Here is a 23,011-nt window from a genome sequence, read left to right on the forward strand (position 1 = left end):
CATTCTTCTTGGTGGTATGAGAAGAAAGTGTGATGAGTTACTGATTTCTATGTGCAGTAACCTTTAACAGGGTATATAGCCATCCTTTAATCAGGTGATCTTTAATAGGATCGGTTCCTAGTAGAACCTTTTTGTAAAGTCTTTAACTATACTAGGCTCCTAACAGAGCGAGCTTCAAAAGAGTTCAAAAACAAGCTTGTGGGTATTCATCCCCATCGTGGTTTTTCCCATTTGGGTTTCCACGTGAAAAATATATGTCATGTGTTGTGCAATTTTCATGTGATTATTTGTTTAAGTGATTATGCATGCAGAGCTAATGGTTATGGTATTGGTGACACACCACATGCATATGTTTATGGGTGAAGTTGTTATCAAGTATTGAATGTATTTGAAGTGTTCAGAGTTATCAGTTTATGTTGTCTGAAGTCTTACTGTGTTTAACCGGTATTGCCATGGTTAAGTTCAGTGATGAAGACACCCGATTGGTATTGCTTTAACTTGATAAGTTGTTGAGAAAGTTTTTGTCTGTACTGATTCACCCCCCCCCCTCTCAGTACCAATTAGGGTATCTTCTATTTATCATTATTCATCAATTGGTATCAAAGCAACTCCAGGTTCTCAGTGATATAAGCTTAACTATTTGAGGTAAAAGATCCAGCCTTAATGATGAAGAGGGAAGGTCCTAAGTTCAATAGAGATAACTTCAAAATATGGAAGGACATAATGAAGATCTATATCAAGAGTTTGGGTGCTCAACACTGGAGCTATGTTGAGAATGCCTATGTGATTCCCATTGGCACTTTGACCAATGAGCAAAAGAGAGAGATTCAAGAAAATGGGCAAGTCATGGAAGCTCTTATTAGCATTTTGTCTGATATTGAGTTCATTGATGTACAAGATAAGGAAACTCCTAAAGATGTATGGGACACATTGGAAACTATTTATGGCGGCGATGAAAATGTAAAGCAAGCCAAGGAAGAGAGCCTTAGAGGAAAATTTGAAGACATGAGGATGGTTGAAGGTGAGACCATTTAGCAATATCGCATAAGAATCAAAACTGTTGTTGGAGATATCAAGAGCATTGTTGGAATGATTGATGATGCCACCATTTTCAATAAAGTCTTGAGATCATTGTTACCAGTCTATGTAATCAAAGTTGCTGCTATCCAGGAACTAAGATCTATTGACAAAATCAAGGTATCCTTAGACTCTATCATTGCAAAGTTAACTGCATATGAGTTGAATAGCTATGATGGTAGTGTTCAAAAGACCGAGTCAGCTTTTGGAGCATCTGTTGCACCAACCAGAAAAGGAAAAGAAGAAAGTACCATTTATGAATCCATGCAAAGTAGAGGTATGGATGTTGAATAAATTCTGATAAAGTTTGAAGCTCTTCTTGCCAAGAGACTTCCAAAAGGTATTGGAAAATACAGAGGTAAGCTTCCTTTGAAGTGTTTTTCTTGCAATAGGATAGGACATATAGCTGTTAATTGTCCTAACAATGAGAATAAGGATAAACCAAAGAGGTTTAGAAAGTATAAAGGAGGAAATAGAAGAAATTGTCTTGTTGCAATGGATGAAGGTGTTACTGATGAAGAATATGAGGGTGAAGAAAATGAAGACATAATATTTGTAGTTGTAAAGGAAGAAGTATTTGACAAGAAAGCACTTGTCTCTTGCATTGACAACTCAAATGAGTGGATAATTGATAGTGGTTGCTCTCACTACACGATTGGTGATAGGAGAAAGTTTCTATCTCTAGAAGAATATGATGGAGGTGTTGTTCGATTTGACAACAATGCACCATGCCTGGTGAAAGGTAAAGGATCCATCTCACTGAATGGTAAGAGCAGTGCAGATGATGTCTACTAGGTAGAAGGTCTTAAGCATAACCTATTGAGTGTTGTTCAATTAAATGATAAAGGATCATTTTGGAGTTCAAAGGTGGAGTCTGCAGTATAAATAGTAAAAGTGGTGAACTTATTGCCACCTGTAAGCAGACCAAAGGTAACCTGTTTCAGTTGAATGCCAAGATAAGTATGTGTCTAATAGCGAAGTTTGATGATAGTTGGATATGGCATATGAGACTTTGTCATATGAACTTTGATAATATTGTAAAGGCTAGTAAGATCAAGGCAGTAAGAGGATTGCCTTTGCTGAACAAACCTGAGAATTCTTTGTATAGAGAATGACAACTTGGGAAGATGTCTTCCTCAACTTTCAAAGGTAAGTCTTTTTCAGCAGAAAACTTACTTGACCTTGTGCATACTGATTTGTGTGGTCCTATGAAAACTAGACGTATTTAGGGAGATAGGTATTTCATGATTCTTACTACTGACTACTCAAGAATGATGTGGGTCACATTCTTAAAAGACAAGTCTAAGGCGTTTGGAAAGTTCAAAGCCTTTAGAGCATTAGTAGAGAAGGAAAGTGATCAAAAGATACAATTCCTAAGAACTGATCAAGGAGGTGAATTCACTTTTGATGAATTCAACAAGTACTGTGAAGATAGCAGTATCAAGAGGCAGTTGTCTACCCCAAGGACACCACAACAAAATAGCATAGCAAAAAGGAATAACAAGACTGTAGTTGAAGCGGCTAGAACAATGTTGATCCAAGGAAAGGTTTCTCACACTTTTTGGAGAGAAGCGGTGAGCATTGTAGTCTATACTATGAACCAGGTACTCATCAAGAAAGGTAGAGTTAAAACCCCTTATGAGTATTGGACTGGGAAAACTCCCACTGTGAGTTACTTTAAAGTATTTGGGAGTAAGTGCTATATCAAGAGAGGTGAGCATTTGAGCAAATTTGATGCTAAAGTGATGAATGAATATTTCTGGGATATTCCACTAAGAGAAAGGCTCTCAAGTGCTACAACAATAGAACATAGAAAATTGTTGAGAGTATCAATGTCAGGGTTGATGAATCCCCTGAGGAACCTAAGGAAACCTACATCAAAGAAGTGGAAGATGAGCTGGGTATAGCCTTCTAGGAACTAGTTAAGAAAGAAATAAGTAAAGATCTCAGTCTTCCTATACTGGTAGAAGCTGTAGTAGGAGAAGAAGAAGAGGTAAGTGAAGAAGAAGAAGACAAGCTACCAGATCAAGCTAGAGTCATTCCTAGATATGTGAAACTACATCATGATCCGAAGTAGATTATAGGAGATAAATATGCAGGGATACTCACAAGAAGAAAAGTGAAAGAAAACTCTTGCATGATTTCTGAATTGAGCCCAAGAATTCCAGAGAAGCACTTATAGATGAAGGCTAGATTAAAGTAATGGAAGAGGAGCTAGACCAGATAGAAAAGAATGCAACATGGTCTCTGGTACCTAGACCAGAACACAAAAATGTCATAGGTACCAAATGGGTCTTCGGGAATAAGCTAAATGAAGAAGGCACAATTGTAAGGAACAAGGCAAGACTTGTATGCAAAGGATATGCTCAAGAGGAGGGAGAAGACTATGGAGAAACCTTTGCTCCTGTGGCTAGACTGGAAGGTGTTTGAATGCTACTTGCATTTGCAACATTTAAGGGATTTAAGGCTTATCAGATGGATGTGAAGTTTGCATTTTTGAATGGAATCCTAGAAGAGGAAGTGTATATTGAGAAACCAGAAGGGTTTGCCTTATCAGAAGATAGTAACATAGTGTGTAGATTACACAAAGCTCTGTATGGATTGAAACAAGCACCTAGGGCATGGTATGAAAGATTACACTCTCATCTTGTGAAGATTGGATTTCAAAGAACAAGTAAGACTAGTCTCGTGGACAAGTAAGAAGTAGAGTTGTATTTCTCAGTCTAGAACTAAGGGAGAATATGTGGTAGCATTTATGAACTGCACTCAAGCAATTGGATGAAACATGTATTGGAAGGTTTAAAAGTACCTGTATCTGAACCAGTAATATATTTTGTGACAACACAAGTGCAATAAATATTTCCAAGAATTTGGTATTGCATGCTAGAACTAAGCACATTGAGCTTAAATATCACTTCTTGAGAGATAAAGTTTAGAATAAGGACGTTGTACTAGAACATGTTTTCAGTAAGGAGCAACTAGCATACATATTCACTAAGCCCTTACCGAAGACTAAATTTACCTATTCAAGAGGTAAATTAGGGGTTCTACCCCTTCATGAAGTCAACTAAAGTTGTGTGCTCCGCATCAGTCAGGTACTATAGTGTCAAATCTTTCAGGATTGATGTGTTGAAGGATGCTACTCCATAGGGGGAGCATCATAGTAGATAATGGAAGCTTGTGGCTCCACTTTGGTATTATTGTCGAAGGGGGAGAAGACATCAAATGTATGGGGAGAAGATATCTGATGTATGGAGGAGAAGATATCCGATGATGAAGATACATTGGTCTATGATGTCTTCAGTTGCAATGCTACACTGAGTATTGCCATCAATGCCAAAGGGGGAGATTGTTGGCATATGATGAACCGACATGTTGATATGATGATAATGTATGTTGTCATTGATGTCAATAAGTGTAAGTGAACCGGTATGTAGGTTGAAAGAAGTTGGTGAACTGGTATGAAGAGGTATGAAGAGATGTATTGAACCGGTGTCGGGGTTTCACTGAGTGAGACTACCGGTTGGTAGTCTTAGCTCTAGGGTTTCCAGTTTGGAAATCTCACTTGTGCGATGCAACCGATGACATTCTGTGATGAATTAGCTAAGAGATGAGGATGAGATCGTGATGCCATGTCAGCTTTATGCACATGAAGGATTTCCTTGGGGATCTTGCATGAGAAGATCGACTGCATTAAAATTCTACCTTGGGAATGAACATTCTTCTTGGTAGTATGAGAAGAAAGCATCATGAGTTACTGATTTCTATGTGCGGTGAAGAATGGATGATGCAGATTGTCTTGTGATCTTTTTGAAATTGTATTTCTCTATGCAAAATGTTTGGACGACCAGGATTGGATCGCTTGTATTGTAAACCTAAGATGCTTAGGGTTTATGATAATGACCTAATTATTGTCTATAAGGTCGATGATGTTTGTTATCATAAGTTGTTGGCAAATGCTGTGTGTGTATCTGAGTGATGAGATACTTGTCAGACCAGTAAGAGAAAACTACAGAGTGTGATTGCAGAAGTAGAGGAACTGAAGAGGATCTGCCTTGGCATGTAGTGCTGTTATCAGATCAGAGTTTTTACCTGTTGTCTTCTAACCATTTCAATAGTTGGAAAATCCCTTTACCGGGTAGCTTTGACAGGCTTACTATAAATCCTCTAACCAGGTGACTCAAGATCATTGATTTCTTCAAATCCTCTAGCGGGGTAACCTTTAACAGGGTTTCAACCTTTAACAGGGTATATAGCCATCCCTTAACCGGGTGATCTTTAACAGGATCGGTTCCTAGCATAACCTTTTTGTAAAGTCTTTAACCGGACTAGGCTCCTAACAGAGCGAGCTTCAAAAGAGTTCAAAAACAAGCTTGTCGGTATTCATCCCCACTGTAGTTTTTCCCATTTGGGTTTCCACGTGAAAAATATGTGTGTCATGTGTTGTGCATTTTTCATGTGATTCTTTGTTTAAGTGATTATGCATGCAGAGCTAATGGTTATGGTATTGGTGACACACAACATGCATATGTTTATGGGTGAAGTTGTTATCAAGTATTGAATGTATTTGAAGTGTTCAGACTTATCATTTTATGTTGTCTGAAGTCTTACTATGTTTAACCGGTATTGCCACGGTTAAGTTCAGTGATGAAGACAACTAGTTGGTATTGCTTTAACTTGATAAGTTTGAGAAAGTTTTTGTCTGTACTGATTCACCCCCCCTCTTAGTACCAGTTAGGTTATCTTTTGTTCATCATTATTCATCACTATTGTGTTCTTGCTTGAAGTTTCATTTTTTTTTTTAAAGTGGGTTGTTATATGTTTTAAATCTAGTTATATAATTGTATAGGATAATTTATTTTAGTATTGATGTTTTAATACAAAAGATATAGATAGTGGTTATTTTGTTGATTAGACATGAATTGTAAATAATCTATATGGTTGTGAAGTGCTTTGGAAAGAAAGAAAGACAAAGTTTAGCAATAATAATAGCTGAAATAGACCATTCTTTGTATTCAAAAGAAAGTGAATAGTCCTTTCTTCCTTATGAATGCAGTTAGCATGAAAGGAGTTTAAAGGGTAGTATTTAAAATAGAAAACTAAAAATTTATTTGTTGTTAAATGATGTTTGATAGTAATGAATCTTATTGATGTACCAAAAATGTAGACAAAACTAGATTAGTTTTATACTCCATGTTAATGATATTTTTTTACTTATGCTACATGGTTTCAAGTATACACACACACACACACAGAGTAATATACACACACACACACACACACACACACACACACACACACACACACATATATATATATATATATATATATACATATATATATATACATACATACATACATACATATATATATATATACATGTATATACATGTATATAGATATGTATATACATGTATATACATATATATATACATGTATATACATATGTATATACATGTATATATATATATACATGTATATACATATCTATATACATGTATATATATATGTATATACATATATATATATATATATATGTACGTATATATATATATGTACATATATATATATACACATATATACACATATACATACATATATATATCTACATATACATATATATATATGTATATATATATATATATGTACATATATATATATGTACATGTACATATACATATACATATATCCATATATACATGTATACATGCATATACATATATACATACATATACATACATATACACATGTATGTATGTATATATACATACATACATGTATATATGTATGTACATGTGTATATGTATGTATATATGTATATATGTGTATATATATGTGTGTGTGTGTATATATACATACATACATACATATATATACATATATATGTATGTATGTATATATATGTATACACACACACACACACAAATATATATGTATATATATGTATGTATGTATGTATGTATGTATGTATGTATATATATACATATATGTGTGTGTGTGTGTGTGTGTGTGTGTGTGTCTATTTATATATGTATATGTATGTGTATGTGTGTGTGTGTGTGTGTGTGTGTGTGTGTGTGTGTGTGTGTGTGTGTGTGTGTGTGTGTGTGTGTGTGTGTGTGTGTGTGTGTTGGTATGTATGTATGTATATGTATATATATATGCAAAACATCAAAGAAAATATATCTATATTTATGCACACATGCATGTGTGTGTGTGTGCGCGCGCACACACACACACACACACACACATCTATGTGTGTTTGTTTGCGCATGTGCACACATGCATGCGTGTGTGCGTAAATTTAGATATATTTTCTTTGATGTTTTACATTTCTACTTTTATACACACACACACACACTTTAATATAAGAAAACCTTGTTTTATATCTGCATGTGGAAGAAGCAGGTATATATGCACATACACACATACATATGTACACACACACATATCTGTGGGTGTGTGTGTACATATACAGATATATATGTGTGTACATACACACACAAATATGTGTGTGTGTGTACATATACATACATATATGTATATGTACATATAAACACTAAAAAATGGTCAACTGCTATCTCCTATTTTTAACATATTGTGTGCGTAGTCTTTATTGACCTAATTTTCCTAATTCTCCCACTTTGTTGGTAAAAAAATTTGGTCACTTCACAATTTTTAACTATGCACCCAATGGAGAAGTAACAAAGGTTCCCAACAGTTGGATAAACTATTCCTTGGATATGATCTTTCTTTGCGTTTGAGAGGAGCAACTCCCTCGAATGATTTAATATTTGGGTTTTTCAAATAAGGTTAACTTGAAAAAGAAAGGATAAAACTAATTATAAGAAATTCTAAAGAAATATTTGTAACAAACATACGATTGCTATCAAGGTTTCAAAACTTTCTGTAGCATCCTAAAATTGCACCCCTTGCAAGTTTTGATCGCATTTGGGTCTTCACCTTAGTGTTTGCGCCCCCTTGGCCTGATTGAAGACCCGATTATGCTCTTGGACATCAAAAATGAATATTTTTTCAAACTTGCACTCAACCTACACCTTGATCCTGCCCCGAATAGGGGCAGGACCAGGGTGTAGCACCCTGGTCCTCACAGGGACTAGGGTGTGGTGCCATGTCCTCCCTAAATGGGACTTGATTTGAATCATCTCTCACATCTTAAATTTGAGTGGGATTTATCTGTTTGTGTCAGCCTATCTGAAAATTAGTCAATTAATTTGATAGGCAAGTATATAAAGAGGATTTCCCCTCTCATTTGAAGATACACACATATATCCATTACATTCATGAGCAAATATTGAGCACACAAGAGATCGAGCATTCAAGAGAAATTGAGCATTTTCAGTCTTCCTTCAAGCCTTGGAGTAGCAATAAAGTCAAGGATCAAGCATTGAAGTGGAGATCGACATCCCATTTCATGAAAACCTAATTTCATGTGGAGGCAAGAAAAACTTCACAAGGAGGTATAATCATTTCATTTTCAGTCATAATTCAGCATCTCCCTCAAAAGGAGAATATTTCCTTTTAGTCATTTTATTTACATTTATCTCAATTTCATGGTTAATTCCAAAACCGGGATTTGACCAAAGGCAAGACCCTATTCCCAACCTATTTCCCTTTATTTCTATGTGTAGGAAACATGTGTACGATTATACTTCTAGAAATAAGCTTCAGATATAGAGATAAAACAACCCTTTTCAACGCACAAAAAATTTGGAGGACCAAGAGGCAGTGCCATGGTCCTTGCTATTTCGGGCAGTTTTCGCAGGGTAGATCTGAATAAGCTTATACTTCTCAAATCCATGTGCACGACTGAATCCCAAACCTATAGGTCAGTATTTTCTCAAATTTTTCTTCAATTTCAGCACTTAACCCTAAATTAGCATTTCGGCTTACGAAAGAGGGAAAAACACATCATAATTTATCAATCCACATAGTATTTAGTCCTTATCTGGTTTTTGATTGAATCTAGTGGATTCCTCCCATCTTGTGAATGTAAAGGCCATCTCCATCAAAGAAAAAATTGATTTGGCGATTTCTCCTTCTATGTTGCAAATGGCCAAATCAATTTTTTCCCTTTACACTTTCTAATTTCACCATGGTCAAGAAAGTATTATGGTGAAAATATGATTTTTGCATGACCTATATGCACTTCAAAGATACTAAAGAAGCCTATCTTGCCATATGATCATTCTCTTTATGAAATGGGGAAAGTAATCCATAAATTGTTATTTCACCATTGAACGATAATTACATACCATTGAACAAATGAGCACGAGGCAATCATGAAAATACTTTCCAATTGTCTTGTATTCATATGATCGAGTTATACGACCCAAAGTTTCTAGCTATCACAAAACACATAAAGCCAAAAGTCCTTTAAGAATCAACCCTTCTACTGTTTACAAGAATCCCATGTGTAACTACCTCATAACTAACTTTTAGTTCTACATTAGAGACTACCTCTTTTTTGTGCAAATTATAACAAGTTAATAACTATAAGATTTATACGCAGAAAAAGTCAACTTTCCAACTTTGACCATATGAGATAGAAGGTCCCAATTTACAAAGATGGGAAGGAAGGTTACAATTAGAGACACATCGAGCCAACCACAACAAAGGAGAATATACAAAAAGGAAGCATGAAACTAGATTTCAACATGATTGTTGACATCTCTAGAAGAAACATCTTGTTTGATCGCTTGATCTTGCTAAACTAAAGATTTAGTTATGAATGATTTGTATGCTTTAAGAGCATCTGTCATGAACTTGTATCTAGGAATGACTACATTTTGAATTTTGAATTTTGTAGTAGTTTGATTATCCTGGATATCAAGTAGGCCAATTTGATATGAAGACATATCACAAGCATCCAAAGTGACTGAAATGACACTTAGCCTTTTCATTTTATCTACATCAGAAACCTGCATATCTGTTAGCTTTGTATTGACTCTCTTTAAATTTTTTCAAGAGAATATGACTGTCTATATGCTGGAAATTTTCTTCTTGACATATCATCAATAATGGCTACTATGTCTTCTAAAATCTTCATTTTTGTTTGTTCACAAGTTATTAGAAGTCTCTGATATTCATCCAAAAATTGACTGATGTTCTCCACTTTCCAGCTTATACTTTTGCACCATGTGCTTGATTGGTTTTCTTCTTTGTTAGAAAAGACTTTTTCAACAATGAGAGAGTCTCTATCTATTTTGGACATCCTTTGGAATTCTTTCAAAGTGTCATGCTAGGATAATTCTTTATCTTTAGCACTTTTTAGTTCAGTTGCAATTTCTTGTTTTTTCTTATTAAGTTTCCTATAAACATCTTTATGATTATCAATGCAGTGTAATGTTTCTAACTTCATTTCATTGATCCACCTTTCTACCATTTTACTATGTTTTATGCACTTATGTATATCCTCAAACACCTTCTTTTTTATAATTCCTTCAGTATCTATCAATGTAGAAATTGAATCTACTTCCAAATGTGATAATGGGAAAATGGTGTCTCAACCTTGCATTTACATGAGGTTACTATTTATAGTAAGTTTTCATTTGAGCACAAAATGTTGAGAAATTCTCCCCGAAGCTTCTGAATGGCTAGATAAGAATTCAGGTAAAGTTATGTCGCAAGATCATAGATAGTTTTGAAGATAATAAATTTTTAATTTTGGAGGGGTCCAATGAAAGGTTTAAATTTGATTTTGAGGACTTTAGAGACCTCAAAACACCCTGAAAAATGGGCATAAATGGCATAGAAATAAATGAGGCAATAGAGCACTTCATGAGCTTTCCAATGCTTCAAACATTTTGTGAATCAGACACAGTTCTCAAGTTATGGCCTCTGGAAGTTTGTACTCCTGAAATAGGAAATATAAAATAGATCAAGCACATAAATAAGTTGTAACAGGGAGGGACACGTGTTGATGTGTGTTGTAACACATCATAGGGAATCTAGAAAGGAGATAAGGTTAGCTATACCTTATTGGGTGGTTTTATCCCATGGTTTTGTAATACCGTTTGACGGTTTCTTGTATTGTATCTCCTATATATGTGGTGCATGAGATAGAGGTTGTGTGTAAGAGTGTTATGGCTATTTGAGTTACCTCTGAATCTTTGATTAGTGGTACTACTGCGAAGAGATTTCTTTGAAAGTATATTTTAATCTGTTTTGATTGTTGAATAATACATTCGGCGGCTTTTGGAGTGTGGGATTTTTCTCCTGAAAGTATTTTCCCCATGTAAATCACTATGTTATGGTTTGAATGTTATTATATCTATTTCTATTTTTTGTAACTGTTGTGACAATCTGTAAAATTTTTTGCATTACCCTCCTCTCAAGGTTAGTGTAGGAAGTTGTTCCGCTACTTAACTTCCTTCCAAGTGGTATCAGAGCTTGATCACCTTTGGTTTTAGTTGTGGGTTAATGGGTTTTTTGAACTAATCCAGATTTGAGTGGGAGCTTTTCCAGAAGACACTTTTTGATCTTGTTGCAAGAATTTTCGAATGGAAAGTTCGTCAGGGGAAGTAGAGGTGGAGAAATTTAATGGAACAAATTTTGAGATGTGGAAGCTAAAGATGGAAGGTCTACTAATAGACCAAGATCTATGGGATGTTGTTGATGCGAATGTCCAAAGGCCCTCAGATCCTACTATGACGAATTAGTATGATGTTATGGACTGAAAAACCAAGGGTTTTATCAGACTGTGCTTGGATGACTCTTTTCTGATCAATGTCCATGAAGAAAACACTGCAAAGAAACTATGGGATAAGCTTGGTGAAATATATCAAGCAAAATTATTAAATTATATTTTCTTGAGGAAGAAATTATATTCCTTGAAGATGGAAGAGGGTGGATGAGTTGCAAACCACGTGGAAGAATTCAATATGTTGGTGGCTCAATTAGTATCTGTTGATGTTAAGATGAATGAAGAGGATAAATGAGAGATCTTGCTTTGTTCTTTGCCAAATTCGTGGGATTCTCTTGTTTTGGCTATTGGTAGTACTTTTGTTGTTTTGAAGTCTAAAGATGTGGGGGGTGCCCTACTTGGTGAAGAGATGCGAATGAAGGTATCCCATACTTTGAAAGAAACCCTAACTGTTCATGGAAGATCTAAGGAGAAAGGCAAGAAGAATGAGAAGCGCGATAAGTCCAAATCGAAAGGGAGATTGAAATCTCCTGGAAAGTCCAAAGTTATTTGCTATAATTGTGGTAAACCAGGTCACATTCGTAAGGACTACAATGAAGAAAAGCAGAAGAAAAAGAAGAAGATTGATTCTGATTCTGAGTCCGAGAAGGAAGATGGTGATGCATTCATTGTGGCTTTGGCAACCCATGTAGGTAATGATGCCTGGTTAATTGACTCAGGTGCATCTTTTTATATGACTGCCAATAGAGATTGGGTTTTTGAATATGAAGAATTTAATGGAGGTAAGGTGTAATTGGGTGATGATTCATATTTAGACATTATTGGTCGAGATAAATTTAGAATCAGGTTTTCTGATGGTAGAATAAAAATTGTTAATGGTGTCCTGCATATCTCTGGTTTAAAATGAAATCTATTGTATGAGAAAACTGATAGATGCGAGTGTGCATGTAGTCTTTTCTGAAGCAAGATGTAAGATGATTAAGGGTGCTATGGTAATTGCTAGAGGTGTTAGGTTTGACACTTTTTATAAGCTAGATGCATACATTGTTGAGTGTAATAGCACTTTTGTAAAAAGTAAATCTGTGGAAGATTTGAGGGTTTCACCTTCAACAGATAGAAATGGCTTTTGGGTACCTAAGGGTTCTTAATGCAGAGAGTCTTAGAGCTTGGTTCAATACACCTTCTTGAGTGACTTGTCTTACTCAACCCTTCAACTACTCAAGTCCTTCCAAGGGCACTTAGTAGGGGTTATGCTAATGAGACCTCCAAGGTCTAAACCTCTTTGTCTTACCTCCTACGTATAGCCAATGGTTTTGGACAATCAACTCCACCACTTGAGGTTGCCACCTCAATTCCACACACACTCCTCTCTTGGGTTGCAACCACTCCTGCAAGGACATTAACACACAACCACTTCCTATGGATCCCCAATGCATCTACCAAGTGTATTTGAAGTATTTTGAGGTTTTAGGCTCACAAAACCCATCGCTTTAGCTTCCTAACGCTTCTAGGTCCATACCGGCTCAAAATAGGCCTAATTTCATTAGCCCTCCCTTACCGGTTTTAGGGTCTTATTTTGTAAAAGTATCAAACAAGGCTATAAATAAATCATGGATTTGAGTACCCTTTTGGAAGTTACAAACAATATTTTAAAATTGCATCTGGGTTATCTGTACAAGTGGGGTTTCCAATGCTGCACTATTTTGAAGGGTTTAGGCCTCACCGGGTGACTTGGTAAGATGGGACTAAAATTATTCACCAATCCCCATGTGCTCATAAATCACACTTTTCTTGTTGTCCTAACACATCTACTCTAGGTGGTGAGCCTAGGGCTTCATTGTTTCTCCTCCTCTTGGACTTGAAACACCAAACACCCTATTATAAAGCTATTTACAGAATCTAAACTAGCATTCTTAGTGATTTCAATAGGTGCCATCAAAGAATTCCTAGGTTAGAGCCATTTTCTTGCTCTTAAAACCTACTTGCAAGGGTTTGGCTCCTAGTTGCAAAGAATGGAAGAAATCCCTACAACCTAGGACTATCAAACCTGAAATTCAACCTTAAAGAATACAAATACAATGAACACTCATAATTTCAATGAATTATACCATCTAGTCTGTACTGGACCGTACAAGCAATGTAAAACAAGAGTAATACTGTCAAAAACCGGTGGAAACAAGGTTGCTTCACAAACCAAAAACTTGCTCTTGCATTTCCAATCCTCCAACCCATACAATGAAGTGAATTTTTTCTTTTATGCCCCTGTTTCAGTCAGTTCAACTAGCTTTTAACGCCTATAACCAAAAAGTGCAACTTTTGCAAGAAATTGCAAAATGTTGCTCAACAACTTTTACAACTTTTGGCTCCAGGATGCAATTTTGCATTCTAATGTATTTTAAGGCTCCTGAAGGTCCTCAAACACCCTATAAGACCTAAACACAACAAAATTTACCCCTAATACATGAATACATTCATCTAGAGTATTTTACCTATGAACTACCTAAGCATCTCACTTCTCAGGTTGTCAGCATCCTGAACACAATTGACTCAAACCAAAACTTGGACCACTCAACCATGGCTCTACTGAATCCTAAATGGTTGGTCCCTTATTACATCAAAAATATAACACACAAACTTAAAATAAAACAAAGATTTCATACTTGGATTGTTAGGTGCCTTGCACCAGTGCTCTTTCTTCTGAAGCAAATTTACCTGCATAAAAGACTATGTTATGGCACTAGAGGCTTGGCCACATTGGAGAAAAGGGTCTAAGGACCTTCAAAAATAAAAACTTTGTTGAAGGTTTGAATGGTTTTAATCTTGACTTTGATTTCTGTGAGCATTGCATTTATGGAAAACAAAACCACGTTTAATTTTACACGAGTTCTCATAAAACTTGTGGTGTTTTGGATCTTATTCATTATGATGTGTTTGGTCTTGTAGATGTTCCTTCGATTGGAAAATCGACATATTATGTTTTATTTATTAATGATTTTAGTAGGACATTGGTATATTTTCTAAAGAATAAATCTAAAGTTTTCAGTTGGTTTAAAGAATTTAAAGCAATGGTTGAGTTGCAGAATGGAAATAAAATGAAAATTTTGAGGACTGATAATGGCGGTGAATTTTTCTCTAATGATTTTAATAGATTATGCAAAGACTCTGGAATTAATAGACAAAAGACAACTCCGTATTCTCTATTGGGAATTTGGAGGAATTGATTATGCGTTGCATTGATGTTTTTTCATTGATGGCAACACCGTATGTTTTGGTTTTTTACCGGTTTTTCGGTTGGTTCCGGTAGAGTGGTTGGATTATGATATTGATCTGGTATGATCTGGTATGCTTTGTTTTGTTGAATTGATTTGGATCTATCATTCATGCTATTAAGATGCATATCACGATCAGTTGGTTCAGGATTTGATGACTCAGATAGTATCATTTGTTCTAGTAAGGGTTTTACTGGTAGAGCTTTGTTGAAGATCTTTTGATGCACATGATAAGTGGTGTTGGTGTGACTTCTAGATGGTTCTGAGGATGCTATTGGTTATCATGTTCAAGTTCTTGTTGATCAGTGGTGTTGGATTTGGTTCATGGCGACCTATTTTGGGTTTGTTGTTATCTAGGTTATGGACCGGTTTATATAACGTGTTGGAGGATGTTCCTGATGCGTTACCCATAGGATTTAATGATTGGTTTTCATTGTTTTTGGCCTAAGACGACTTGGTTGATCATTAGATTGCTAGTTTATGTTATGAAATTATTGTATTATCTTTTAGGTGGTTCACCTAATTTTTTAGGTCCCGAGTTGCTATAAATATGATGTAAGATCTCTTTATAGATCATGGGAATGTAAATGGGGACATAGGATTATCTGTGTGTGAATAATGTTGTAATCATATGCAGAGGTTTTGGTCGATCATAGGTGATCGAATTGGGTTGGTAAGAGAAGTTGAAGACCTCCGGTACGGAGCTTAACCAGAACTATTCACAAACATAGGAGATGTTATCTTTGCAGTTCACTCTTCTTTCTAGATTGTACTCTAGATTTATTTTGTAGTCAGTGATGCTCCTTTTGTAATGAGCAATGCACTCTAGGTTTTTGGCCTTCCTGCATGTGCAAGCCACTCATATTGTAATCACATACTTACTACATAAGTATTATCTGACTGTGGGTAGGCTTCCCACGGTGGTTTTTCCCTTTACCGGGTTTTCCATGTACAAAGATTGGTGTCATGTATTCTGGATGGATGGTAACTATTATGTGATTTATGTTTATGTTTAATTGCTATATCAGTTATTTGAGTATTTGGTTTGTGTGTTCCAGTAATAAGGATTTGAATGCTTAAATTTTTTTAATATGTTGACAACTAATTCACCCCCCCATCTCAGTTGTCCTCTAGTTATTTGAGTTGTCTAACAATTGGTATCAGAGTTTGTTCCTCTCTACAGAAGCTTAACTGCTTGAGGAAGATCCTACAACATCTAGCCTTTTTGTGTGCACTTTTTGATCAACAAATAATGGGACTAGCTAACAAATCAACTACAGAGGCTATATGGGACTAATTGTAGACTTTGAATGAAGGCAACCCTACTAGTAAAATTTCTAAACTTGATGGTTACCATGTGAGGTATGAGAACCTAAAGATGGAAGAATATGAAATGAATACTGCTTTTATGGAGAGAGTTAATGAGATTGTTTTGGGAATTCAATGTTGTAGTGGATCTCTAAGCGAAGATGAAATAGTTTCTAAAGTACTGAGAGGTTTTCTACTGACTTATAAGATGAAGGATATTGCAATTAATGAGCTTAGAACTATGGAAAACACCTCTATTAATAGGGATACCTTGGTTGGGAATTTATTTTCTTTTGAGCTTGAGGAATTCAGACCTTCTAGAGCTGTGAAATTTGAACCTGCTTTTCATGCATCTACATCATCTATCGGCAAGAGTGATTGGAAAGCTTTATATGCGAAGGAGCTAGAGGATATGAAGAAAGGAGATGAAGAGTTTGAGCAACTTGAAGCCTTATTCACTAGAAGAGTACCTAAAGGACCAATAGGAAGTAAGTATGAAGGAAAATCACTTTTTAAATGCTTTGCATGTAATAAGATAGGTCATTTTGCATCTAGATGTCCTGAAAGGAATTCAAGATTTGAAGGAAAAGCTAGAAGATCTTTAGGCCTAACCATGATTATCAGAACAAGCATAAGTACAGGAGGAACAAAGAAAAATCATGCTACTTTGCTGATGAGGAAAGTGTGATTGATTCTAATGATGAATCGACACAAGATTCAACTAGTGGATCTAGCAATGGAAAGGAATGGGTATTTTTGGCTATCAAGGAAGATGATCCGGTACCTGAAGAGAAGGCCCTTGCTGCTAAAATTGAAGACAACGGGCAATTGACAGTGGATGTTCACATCATATGATTGAAGATAAAAGGAATTTCTTATCTATGCAAGAATTTGATGGTGGTTTGGTTAGATTTGGAGATGACAAAGCATGCCTGATCAAGGGAAGATGAACAATATCATTGGATGGTAAGAATAACAATGATAATTTTTATCATGTTGAAGGTTTAAGGCATAATATTTTGAGTGTAGGACAGTTGGAGGATAAGGGATTTTAGTTACAATTCAAGGATGGAAAATGCAAGATTATCAACAAATCTGGATTGGAGATTGCAACCGGTACACAGACTAAAGGTAATATATTTCATTTGAAAACTGGTGAGAAGACATGTTTGATTGCACAAATTAATGAGAGTTGGCTATGGCATAAGAGGTTGTGTCATGTGAATTTTGATTGCATCATGAAGATCAGTTCTACTAAGGTAGTTAGAGATATACGTAAGATTGTAAAGCCCTATAATCTAGTATGTAAGGAATGTTGAATGGGGAAGCTAGTCAAAACTTTTTAAGAGTATACAAGAAAAATCTAATTATGTTCTTGATCTTATTCATACTGATTTGTGTGGTCCTACTAGAATCAAAAGTTTTTCAGGGTGATAGATATTTCATGCTAATCATTGATGACTATTCAAGAATGATGTGGGCTACTTTTCTAAGGGAGAATTCTGAAGCATTTGAAAAGTTTAAAACATTTAAAGCCAAAGCTGAGACAGAGACATGGTTGAAGATTAAGTGCTTAAGGTCAGATAAGGGTGGAGAATTCATGTCTAATGAATTTAATAGCTATTGTGAGAAGAATGGGATAAGGAGACAGTTGTCTGCACCTGAGACACCTCAGCAAAATGGAGTTGTGGAAAGGAAGAACATAACTATCTTGGATGCAACTAGAATTATGATGATGGAAGCTAATTGGACTCATGTCTATTGGCGAGAAGCTATAAGCATGATGATATACACATTCAACATAGTTCATATCAAAAGAGATATCGGTAAGACACCTTATGAGTTATGGTTTGGTCATACACCGACAATTAAGTATTTCAGAATCTTTGGTAGTAAATGCTATATCAAAAGAAATAACTTCATTAGAAAGTTTGATCCTAGATGTGATGAAGGAATATTTCTTGGTTATTCTAATGAAAGAAAAGCATATAGATGTTATAAAAAAAGATTGCAGAGAATTGTGGAGAGCACAAATATCAAGGTGGATGAGCAAAATAGAAGTCAAATTAGAACTTATGAGAGAGAACCAGCAATGGAAATAATCATAACTGAACCGGTAGCACCTACATCAGAACAAAATGTTGAACCAGTTACTCCGACACTATCAAAAAATTCAACAGTAACTAAAGATCAGGACAAAGGAATAGAAAATCAGAAGACTCTTAGGTATGTATGGTTGAATCATTTAGAGATCAGATCATTGGAGACAAAAACAAAGGGGTGATGACAAGAAGAAGGTTGGTAGTTGATGAGGTATGTTTAATCTCTCAAGTTGAATGAGCATCGGTAATTGAAGCTTGTAGAATAAATTGAATGAGGATGGACAAGTTGTGGGGAATAAAGCTAGATTGGTTGGTAAATGATATTCTCAGAAGGAAGGAATTGATTATGATGAAACCTTTGCACCGATAGCTAGGATTGAAGCTGTGAGATTAATTCTTTCTTATGCTGCACATAAGAACTACAAGGTTTCTCAGATGGATGTTAAGTGTGCATTTTTTAATGGATATCTTGAAGAGGAAGTTTATATTGAGCAACTTGATGGATTTTCACTTTCAGATGACAAAAAAATGGTTTGCAGGTTAGAGAAAGCTTTATATGGATTGAAACAAGCCCCTAGAGCTTAGTATGCAAGACTGGATAAATATCTTTTGAAGCTTGATTTCACCAAAAGTAATGCTGATAGTAATTTATATTAAAGATCATTGATGATGACATATTGATTATTGAAGTCTTTGTGGATGATATCATTTTTGGAGGTGAAGATAAGTTGTGTATCGAATTCTCTAACAATATGAAGAATTAATTTGAGATGTCTATGATTGGGGAGATGAAATTATTCTTAGGTTTGCAAATTACTCAAATCGATAAAGGTATTTTCATCTATCAAACTAAGTATGCTAGAGAGATGCTGAAGAAATTTTGTATGGAAAATTCTAAATCGATTCGTACTTCGATGGTTACAAGTGAAAAATTGAAAAAGAAAGGTGCATCTGCACTAGTAAATCCTACAAGGTACAAGTGTTGGCCATTTGGTGGAACTGATTATGTGTTGCATTGATTATTTGTCATTGATGTCAACACCAGCTGATTGGATTCTTTACCGACACCCTTCTGGTCTCGATTGGTTGAGTGGTTTTTGGTTAACTTGGATCCAGCATGATCCGGTTGACTCTGGTATAATCTGGTGATGGAATTGGCTTGTTTATGATGCCTATAATCATATTTGGTCAGTTGGTTTTGGTTTGGTGATTACATGCTATCCTGCTTACTTAGAAGATTGGTTTCTGGTTCCAGCGAGGGTTTCACCGATAGAGATTTTGGTGGAGATATTTGATGCATTGCATAATTGGTGTTGGTGCAGCTTTTGATGGAGTTTCAGGATGTTGTTGGTGATCATGTTTGAGAATTGGAGTTTGGAGATCATTGTTGAAGTGTGTGGACCTATACTTGGTCCCGGTTGATCTAGGTTATGGACCGACATTGATGTAATGTGTGGATATGACCTATTGTTGTATTTCCAGGATGTCTTATGTGTTGGATATTATTTGTTTTGGTCTAAGGCTGACATTGTTTGTAATTATGTAATTGGTTTATTGTCTCGTAGCCGACCTAATTGTTTATGGTCAAGGGTTTGTATAAATAAGATGTAAGATCTCATTGTAGATTATCATGGTTATTGTAAGAGGTCATGGTCAATGAATGTAATGTGTGAATAATGTAATATCACTCTGGCAGAGGGTTGGTCAATCATTGGAGATCAAATTGGGTTTGTGAAGAGGATTTAGTCCTCTTGTATTGAGCTTAATCGAAACTGTACTCAGGCATAGGAGATGCTATCTTTTGCAGTTCAACACTTCTTTGGATTGTAGTCTAGATTTGTATGTAGTTAGTGAGGCTCCTTTTGTGATGAGCAATGTGCTCTAGGTTGTTGGCCTTCCTACAAGTGCAGGCCCCTTCATTATAAATTCACATACTTATTGCAGAAGTATTATTTGACTATGGGTAGGATTCCCACCGTGGTTTTTCCCTTTACTGGGTTTTCCACGTACAAATATTGGTGTTGTGTGGATGGTATTTGTTCTGTGTTTATTGTAAATACTTAATTGGATTAACTGCTATTCTGGTATTATTGTTTTGGGTTTCGATATTAAAATTTAAATTGCTAATGCTTCTAGTAATATGTGACAACTGATTCACCCCCCTCTCAGTTGTCTTCCGGTTATCTGAACTATCTAACAATTGGTATCAGAGCTTTGGTCCTCTCTGCAGAAAGTTTAACCGCTTGAGGAAGATCTTATGGTGACTAACAGTTCAAGTTCATCCAATTCTTCTGGAGCTATTTTTTGAAGGGATATACCGAGGCTTGAAGGAACAAATTATACAATATGGAAGATTCAGATGGAGACTCATCTAAGATGTCTTGACAGGGATATTTGGGAGATCACAGAGAATGGTGACACACCCTTTAATCAGAGATTTGACAATCCTCCTTTGGAAAATTTGGACAAGGAGCTTGAGAATGATTATAGAGCAAGAGAAGCCCTCTTGTGCACACTTTCTGATCACCAAATAATGGGATTAACAAACAAATCATCTGGAAAGGCTATATGGGATAAGTTGCAGACTCTTAATGAAGGTGACCCTACAGTGAATATTGCTAAACTTGATGGTTACTGGGTGAGATATGAAAACCTTAAGATGGAAGAAGATGAAATGATTACTGCATTCATGGAAAGGGTAAATGAGATTGTTATGGGAATTCAATGTTGTGGTGGAACTCTGAGCGAAGATGAGATTGTTTCTAAAGTCCTAAGAGCCCTACCACTGGCTTACAAAATGAAGGCTATTGCTATTAATGAGTTGAGAACTATGGATAATACATCTATCAACAAAGATACTTTGGTTGGGAAACTATCTGCTTTTGAGCTTGAGGAATTTGGATCTTCTGGAGCTGTGAAGACAAAAGTTGCTTTTCTTGCATCGACACCTGCAACCAGTAAGCAAGACTGGAGAGCTTTATATGCAAAAGAACTAGAAGATATGAAGAGAGAAGAAGATGAGTTTGAGCAACTTGAAGCACTATTTGCTAGAAAAGTACCGAAAGGACCGATGGGAAGTAAGTATGAAGGAAAAGCACCTTTTAAATGTTTTGCATGTAATAAGATTGGTCATTTTGCATCTAGATGTCCTGAAAGGAATTCAACATTTGAAGAAAGAGTTAAAAGATCATTTAAACCTAACCCTGGATATTAGAAAAAGTATAGATTCAAGAAAAATAGAGACAAATCATGCTACATAGCTGATGAGGAAGGCATTACTGATTCAAATGATGAACCGATAGAAGACTTTGCTAGTGGATCCGGAAATGGAAAGGAATGGGTATTCCTGGCTATCAAGGAAGATGATCTGGCACTAGAAGAGAATGTACTTTAGGAGAAGGCACTTGCTACTAAAATTGAGGATAAGAATGAATGGGTAATTGACAGTGGTTGTTCACATCATATGACTGGAGATAAAGGGGAAGTTTCTGTCTTTGCTATAATTTGATGGTGGACTAGTTAGATTTGGAGATGACAAGGCATGTATGATTAAAGGAAAAGGAACTATATCATTGGATTGTAAGAACAATAGTGACAATGTTTATTATGTTGAAGTTTTGAAGCATAATCTTTTGAGTGTAGGACAATTGGTAGATAAGGGATTCCAATTAGAATTCAACGATGGAAAATGCAAAATCATTAACAGATCTGGCTTGGAGATTGCAACCGATACACAGAAAAAAGGTAACATATTTAATTTGAACTCCCATGAGAAGACATGTTTGATTACACAAATTGATGAGAGTTGGTTATGGCATAAAAGGCCGTGTCATGTGAATTTTGATTGCATTGTGAAGATCAACTCAACTAAGGCCATTAGAGATATACCTAAGATTATGAAGCCCTATAATCCGGTATGCAAAGAATGTCAAATGGGTAAACAAGTTAGAACCTCTATTAAGAGTATACAAGATAAATCAAATGATGTTCTTCATCTTATTCATACTGATTTGTGTGGCCCTGATAGAGATAAAAGTTTTCATGGTGATAGATATTTCATGCTAATCATTGATGATTATTCTAGGATGACGTGGGTTACTTTTTTGAGAGAAAAATTTGAAGCATTTGAAAAGTTTAAAATCTTAAAGGTTAAAGTAGAAACTGAGACAGGATTGAAGATTAAATGTTTGAGATCAGATCATGGTGGAGAATTCACATCTGGTGAATTTAATAACTTTTGTGACAAGCATGGTATAAGAAGACAATTTTTTACTCCCTGGACACCTCAGTAGACTAGAGTTGTGGAAAAGAAAAATGAAACTATCTTAGATGGTGCTAGAACAATGATGATGGAAGCAAGTCTACCTCATATCTACTGGAGAGAAGTAGTGAGTACAATGGTTTACACATTCAACATAGTACATATCAAAGGAGAAACTGGTAAGACACCTTATGAATCATGGTTTGGCAATACACCTACAGTTAAGTATTTCAGAATTTTTGGTAATAAATGTTATAATAGGAAGGATGATACTATTGGGAAATTTGATCCTAGAAGTGATGACATCATATTTCTTGGTTATTCTAAT

This window comes from Cryptomeria japonica, chromosome 9, assembly GCF_030272615.1.
Source record: "Cryptomeria japonica chromosome 9, Sugi_1.0, whole genome shotgun sequence".
Taxonomy (NCBI): Eukaryota; Viridiplantae; Streptophyta; class Pinopsida; order Cupressales; family Cupressaceae; genus Cryptomeria; species Cryptomeria japonica.